The sequence below is a fragment of the Aristolochia californica genome, unplaced genomic scaffold (assembly GCF_029961685.1).
Source record: "Aristolochia californica isolate CCGP_79_NKW_82.1479 unplaced genomic scaffold, dmAriCali1.0.hap1 SCAF_3, whole genome shotgun sequence".
Lineage (NCBI taxonomy): Eukaryota > Viridiplantae > Streptophyta > Magnoliopsida > Piperales > Aristolochiaceae > Aristolochia > Aristolochia californica.
This window is the reverse complement of record NW_027181992.1, coordinates 44,840,341-44,848,681: the sequence shown is the minus strand read 5'-3', so window position 1 is coordinate 44,848,681 and position 8,341 is coordinate 44,840,341.

Sequence of the window (8,341 nt, the reverse complement as noted above, 5' to 3'; positions counted from 1 at the left end):
TGCTCGGACTTCATCTGCAGGTTGTCGGTTCAACTTTCTGTTGATTGTCGCAGTTCTACAATTTTATCGCTTGATTACCCAAATCAAAATTCCTCTTCTCTATGCCCCAATCCTCAGTTACTAATTTTCTTGGCCAACGGATATGCTGTTCTGTAAAGTGTTTAAGGTAGAGACGAAATGAACCTCATCCATTCATTGCGCGACAAAAATATCATGGACATGATCAACGAGATGTTCGTTCTTCTGGTGCTCACAAGTAACAATCAGAAGCACTAAACAAAGATAGATACCCTTTCGAGATTCTTGCCATTATTTGAGAGCAGAGTGGTTTAGAGAAACATGTGATCAATGTCTGCTGATTATTTTTGTAGGTTTGGTGGGAAAATGAATAGAACCCGAGCAGCTCATGAGTTTGGTGCGCAAATTATTGAAAAGCAGAAGCCAAGAAGTACGGGTGGCTTCAAACCGAGCAGGCTCCCCAGGCTCGGTTCGATTCTTGAGCCGAGTTCGTGATCCGGGATGACTCGTTTAAATTAACAAACAGAGTTCAATCGAATAAGGTTTGGCTCGGAAGCTTGTGAACCGGCTCGTTAATTTAACGAGCGGCACGGGATTTAGGAGAGTCGGGACTGGTGAGTGGGACCAAGAGCTGGAGTGCGAGTGGAGCAAGAGCTGAGGGGGAAAAAAATCTTCCTCCCCTTATTACCGTCGAACCCCTCCCTTTCGTTGTTGTGGCCGCCTTCTGGCTTTCCGTCGTCGCCGATTTTGTGGCCACCGCTCGATTTATTCTTCATCGTCAGCCTTCACCTTTGTTTCCGTCACCGCCGCCTCCATCGTAGCCGTCATCCCGGACGAAAGTTCCTCGTCAGCACCATTGGAAGCTTTTCCCTTCGTGTAGTTCCTTGTCCTCGACGGAAACTAGAAGACCTAAGTTAGAAGGGAAAAATAATTTCCACGTGCAAGAACATAAACAAGTGAAAAAAAAAAATTCTAGGGGCTATTAGTAGTTTTTTTAATAAATATTGAAAAAATATTTTTAGTAGAAATATGTTTTTAGGGACTATTAGTGCCTTATTTTTTTTGAAATATTTTTCTAATTGGAAATTTTTATTAAAAAATTATTTAATTTTCTTAGTAAGATTTTCTTATAAAAACCATATAGAAATTTTTTGAATAAGTATTTGACAGTTGATACTGTATTACTCTTAGCATGAGGCAATTTTCATAGCAATTTTGTGTTTGACATTTTATTTGATTAAAAATTTATCTATAAGTATAGTAATATATTAGATTAATTATTATTTTTTATTGATTTTCCTAGAAGAGGCAATAAGAGGTCCATTTAACATTCCTAAGAAAATTTTAAAATATTTCTTGTAATTTTCTACTAAGTCACTAATAGTAATAGGATTTTATTTAAAGTTCTTTTTAGAAATATGTATCCTAGGAAAAATATTTTCTAGTTTTTCCTAAAATATAAATTTTCAACCAGGGGCATTAAGGAGGTCATAATAAATTTATGGCCGGATTTAAAATTTACAAAATAAGTTAAACAACATTTGCTGTAAAATAAATTAATAGTGCATTCTAATCCATTATCGAGATTCAATCCCGAACCTCCCCTATCATTATTTTTATAAAATGTATGCATAATTTTATATATAATTTATTTGACACATTTTTTATGTAGAGTATTAAATGTAGGTCGAGTTTGAACTCGGTTAAAATTATTAGGCCCGAGACTAGGGTCGGCTTGAGCTTAGAGTTTGAAATATTTAAATCAAACTTGACTCGAACATAGAAAGGTTCGGGCTCAGCTCAATTCGATGTCACCCTTATGCCTAATTTTAAATAGAGTTCATGCCCAATTTTATGTAAAATGTATGCATAATTTTATATATAATTTATTTAACATGTATTTTTTGAAAAATTTTAAATGTATATTGGAACTCGAACTCGAGACATGTATTTTTTTAAAAATTTTAAATAAATATTGAAGTTCGAGTTCGGCTCGAACTCTGTTAAAATTATTGGGGTCGAGCTCGATAACAATTTTAACCTCAGGCTGGCGTCGGCTCAAACTCAAGTTTAAAATATTTAAATCAAAACTCCGGTGGTGACAGTGCAAGCTCGGCTTCATGCCACACCTAGCCGAAGCATCATCTTCATGGACGACTTCAATGGTTTGCTTCGTCTGCAAGCTTGGTTTATGTGATTTGTTTATCTTTTCCGTGGGCAGCGATGCATCGATCGCTTATGTAAGAAGATCCCCAAGAGAAACTGTTGAGAGTCACCTCTGAAAATTTATGTTGAGCGGCTGCTCCTTTCCGAAACAGTAAGAAAGGCGGGAATCCGGCAATTTTGGGTGGCGGAATCTTGTAAATCGGTTAAATGCTATGCGCCCCTTGCTGCTGTCGCCTATCTGTCATGTCATCCCCGTAAGGTCCGACAGCAATTCTGAGGTTTTTCCGGCCTGCGCGAACTTGCATGGATCAACTTGGTTTCTTATTCTGTTCAAATGTTCCTCTCCTTTCCTATGTTTTACTGTTCGATATTTTTTTACTGTCTGTGCGGAGATCAAGAATATCGTCTCCAGCTCCTCGCATTAGCCTAACCAACACTCTAGTAATCTTTGGTGAGACGCCATTAGAGGGCCGTTTTGAAGGTCAATAACTTCGATCTTTCTGTTGACAAATTGACGGTTCTTGAGATAGAAATTTGGTTGTCGGTGTGAGCTCCGTTGACGTACGAGTGCGCCGTAACGGGCATGTATCACCTGGCCGTGTGTAATCTTGTCTTAGTTTTTTGGTGTTTTAAGTAGGGGCCGGCTGAAAGTATTGATCGGAATTATCAACGAATTCATGTAAGTGTTTTGAATTGCAAGTTACAAAAATGTATATAATAAACCTTAATTGTTATATATCTCTTTAATTACACATCTTATGTGTAAGAAAATTTAACCATTGATATAATTTAACATTTAGAATAGAATTATATAAAGAAAATTAACCACGGAAGTGGTAAAATAACCAAAATACCTCTTGGATATATTTTCTAACACTCCCCCCTCAAGCAGGAGTATATATATCCATAAGTCACAATGATATAAATTCCCGCTTGCTAAGAAGTGCCTTGGTGAAGAGTACCACCATTTTTTTTCATCACTACTATCCACTTCTATATGTTTAGTCATTTTATGAAAAATTGGGTTACTTGCAATAAAGATTGCAACCTGATAATCATGAGACTGACCTAACCCACATCAACTCGCTCACTGTGTGAGCCATCACCTTGTATGCAACTATTGCACAAGAACGGGCCACAACATTTTAGTTTTTACTTCTCCAACAAACCAAATTTCCTCATCGGAAGACACAATATCCATAAGTTGACTTTTTGTCCAATTTGGACCCTGCATAGTCGGCATCAAATAAAGCCTCTATCTTCAAATGATTGTTAGGTCAAAAGAAAAAACTTTTTCCTGGTGCTCCCTTTAAATACCTCAAAATTCTTTGTGTAGCTTTTAAGTGTACTTTCTGAGGATGTTTCATAAACTGGCTCACTATACTTATTACAAAAGAAATGTCAGGTCTAGTAACTATTGCATAAATTAAATTTTCCACTAACCTTTGATACAATGTTCTATAATTTAATTCATCACTTTGTTCATCATGGAGATCATGTCCCACTTCCATTGGGGTATCAATTTGCTTAGCTCACAAAAAACCATACTCTTGAAGCATATCTGTGACATACTTTTCACCACTTCAATGCCCATAAAGTATTTCAACGGTCTCAAGTGACAAAACAAGATCAAGGGACTGATGGAACAGTCCAAACATCCACAAGAGAGAGCGTAGCTCTCTGGTTCCACAGCGAAACGAAACACACGACAAAATCCAGAATTCTGTCCGTTGGAGATTTTCCCCCTTTCATTAAATATATATCCTTTAGGTTTTCCTGTTACAAAATGGCCCGTGGGCCCAAGACAATACCCCCTCATCCCATTAAGCCTAATCAAATAACCCTATATACATATCCCAAATTATACAACAATTATGAATATAAATTACATTGAATATACATTTTAACATATCGTAACATCCCCCCTCAAATTGATGATGGTGAGTCAACCAGCAACAATTTGCCAACCAAAAATTTATGTCGGGATTGAGACAATGCTTTGGTGAAGACATCGGCCACTTGAAGATCCGAAGAAATGTACGGTAGAGATATTACCCGGCGCTCCAAAGTATCACGGATGGAGTGACAGTCAACCTCAATATGCTTGGTACGCTCATGAAAAACCGGATTGGCTGCAATCTGTATAGCACTTGTATTATCTGCATGAAGCGGTGTAGAGGAGGGCTGAGAAAACTGGAGCTCAGCAAGAAGACCACGGAGCCAAATAACTTCCGAACACGCAGTAGACATAGCACGATACTCGGCCTCGGTAGATGACTTGGACACTCGATCTTGTTTCTTACATTTCCAAGAAATTAGTGCATCGCCTAAAAACATACACCAGCCTGTAGTAGATCGACGGGTATCGGGGCACCCTGCCCAATCAGCATCACTGTAGGCAACCAGATGTAGCGCAGAGCCAGTAGGAAAGAATAAACCACGAGCAGGGGAACCGCGCAGATAGCGGATGATGCGCTGAACAGCCGCAAGATGAAGATGTCGAGGAGATGCCATAAACTGACTGACCTTATGAACATCATAGGAAATGTCCGGGCGAGTAGTAATCAAGTAGATGAGACTCCCGACTAGTCGTCGATATATAGTCGGATCATCAAGGAGAGTCCCTTCATCTTTCCGATATTTGACATTGACCTCCATAGGGGTAGCCACCGAAGATGTGTCCTCCAACCCAGCGAGTGTGATAAGATCTTGAATATACTTATGTTGGTTTAAGAAAATACCTTTAAGTGTGTGATGGACCTCCAACCCTAAGAAGTAGGTGAGGCGTCCAAGATCCTTCATATGAAAAGTGGCATGCAACACCTTTTGAAGCGTGGGAATCAGTCCAGAGTCAGTGCCAGTAATGATGATGTCATCCACATAAACCAAGAGAATGACCATGCCTGCAACAGACTTATGATAAAAGAGGGAGGAATCATACTGACTCTGGGTAAACCGGTGGAGAATAAGAGTGCTACGGAATTTCTCAAACCAAGCCCGGGGGGCTTGTTTAAGCCCATACAAAGGACGTCATAGCTTGCAGACGTGATCGGGAGAGGATGTAGACATACCCGAGGGAAGCTTCATATAGACATCTTCCTGCAGATTACCGTGGAGAAAAGCATTCTTCACATCCATCTGATGCAATGGCCAAGATTGAGAGGCTGCAATGGCTAAGATAGTACGGACTGTGGTCATCTTGGCAACTGGGGCAAAAGTTTCCTCATAATCAATCCCATATTCCTGCCTGTTCCCCAGGGCCACAAGGCGGGCTTTGTACCGATCCAATGATCCATCGGAACGCAGCTTGACAAAGAAGACCCACTTACTTCCAAGAGGCCGAATAGTGGGAGGTCAAGCCACAATGTCCCAGGTGTGATTCTCCTCTAGCGCTTGTAGTTCAGTTTGGATGGCCTTTTGCCAACACGCATGTGCTATGGCCTGTTTATATCCAGAAGGAATGGAAATAGAAGACAAAGTAGCTACCAGAGATACAGGGGAGGGAAAACCATACCGGTCAGGAGGGTGAGAACTATGTGTGGATCGACGAAGATGGAGGGGAGCAGAAGTAGAGGGAGGATCAGGAGCAAGCGCTAGGTCAGAAGGGGAAGAGGGCAGCGAAGCAGTGGATTGAGGCTCATCAAAGCTCGGCAAACTAGACAAAGAGGTAGACGGAAGTGTAACTTGAGATGGAAAGAAATATTGGTTTCCAAAGCCACATTCCGAGAAACACGGACTCGACGTGCCTGAGGATCATAGCAAACATAGCCCTTTCGAACACCGGCATACCCAAGAAATGCACACATAACGGATTGAGCTGTAAGTTTATGTCGTTCATGATCAGGTAAATGCACAAAACAAACACAACCGAACGTCCGAAGAGCTGTGTAGGACGGAGAATAACCGAATAATTTAACAAAGGGAGAGACATGATGCAAGACAGGCGGTTAATTAAATGGACGGAGGTAGAGAGAGCTTCACACCAAAACCTAGGAGGAACGGATTATTCAATGAGAAGGGTGCGGACCATATCAAGAAGGTGACGATTTTTGCGCTCAGCAACACCATTTTGTTGGGGTGTCGAGGGACAAGAACGTTGAGAGATAATGCCTTTGTTTTGAAGAAATTCTTGAAATTCTGCCGACATGTACTCGCCCCCAGAGTCAGAGCGGAGTACTTTAAGGTGAGCGGAGAACTGGGTTTCAATGAGTGTAAGAAACCTCTTAAAAACGATAAAAACGTCAGACTTAGCTCGTAGGAAGTAGACCTAGGTAAATCGACTAAAGTCATCAATATAGGTGACAAAGTACTTAAAGTGTGCATGTGAGATAACAGGAGCAATTCCCCAAACATCACTATGAATAAGGTCAAAGCAGTGGGAAGCATGCGAGGCATGATGCGGAAATGATAGAGTTTTACTTTTGCCAAGTTTACATGATGAACAGTCAAATGACGTGTCACGAGACATACAATCTTGATTGCCTAATAAACCTGATTTAAATAATGTACGAAGTACAGCCGAGTTTGGGTGGCCTAGACGTTTATGCCACAACTTAGGGCCAGATCCAACAACATGACAAGCGAAAGAAAGTACAGGAGAATGTGGAATAACAGTGGATAGAAAGACTTTAAGTGGAAATAGCCTGCCCACTTCAGGCCCCTTCGCGATCACCTTCCCCGACGCTTGATCCTGCACAACACAGCCAAAGCGAAAAAATTGAACATTACAGTTTTTATCAACCAATTGACCAACAGACAAAAGGTTTGTCGACAGGTCAGGAGACACAAAGACATCAGCTAAAGATGGAGAGAGATCACCAACAGCACTGATAGGTAGAGTGCTGCCATCAGCAGTGTTGATGTGCAGATTGCCATCATACTTTTGGACATTCGAAAGAGATACCACATTGTTGGTCATGTGGTTAGAGGCACCAGAATCAAAATACCATGGGTGAGTAGAAAAGTTCTGTTTACCTGAGATACCAAAAGTAGAAAAGGCAGAAATGATCATCTGTTGTACCATTTCAGGAGTGAGAGTGGTGGAACTGGCAGGTGTTGGTGGAACAGGAATGATAGGGATTGAAACAGCAGGTGGCAATGTGGTAGAACTAGATGTACCAATGGATGCATGATAAGCTGTAGGCTTCCTCCGTGGAGGTCGTGTAGGGCAAACGGTGATGTGATGACCCGGCTTCTTACAGTAGCTACAGAATAGAACCGAGTTCTTGGGGCAGTCCCGAACAAAGTGACCATAAGCCTTACAGTGGAAGCACTGAACAGAACTGGTGTCCCGACCCTGAGGCCTTCCTTGTGCTACATAAGCTACAGGAGCCGAGAGATCATCCTGAACGCGAGGTGTCATGCTAGCCTGAGTAGTAAGGCGCTGCTCCTCCCGGAGAAGTTCACTCAAACAGGCATCTAGGGACGGCACCGGATGACGATTCATCAGATGTGATCGAGCAATCTCAAACTCGGGACGAAGCTTCATCAAGAATTGATCCCGTTTACTGGTGTCATGGACAGCTTGCACAACAGAGAGAGCAGCAACAGGTACATCCTCGTAAACAATGTCAGTGTAGTCAGCCCATAGATTTTGGAAGCCTGAGAAATATTCTTCAATCGAACGACTGCCTTGGGTGAAATTTGCAAGTTCATATTCAACTTGAAATCGACGGGCCGTGCTGGTTTGACGATAAACTTTGTGGAGGTAACTCCACATATCGACGGCAGTTTTGTAGGGCCTCAGATTTGGGACAAGGTGAGGCTCAAGAGATCCAAGTATCCAAGTCATGACTCTAGCATCCATGATGATCCATTTTGTTTCCCCTTCCGGCGAGAGCCTCTACGGGTCGTTTCCCTTTCCGGCGAGAACCCCCTTTCCGGTAACGGAACCCCCGTAACTCGTCCGGCAATGAAACCACCCCACAAGTATTTCTAACAGCGCCCGAAATCAATGCCGAAAGTGAAGAGAAAAAAAATTGGTCGGACAACACAGGTCGTCGGATGAGAAATACGTCGGGGTTACTCTTCAGAGCTCTGATACCATGACAAAACAAGATCAAGGGACTGATGGAACAGTCCAAACATCCACAAGAGAGAGCGTAGCTCTCTGGTTTCACAGCGAAACGAAACACACGACGAAATCCAGAATTCTGTC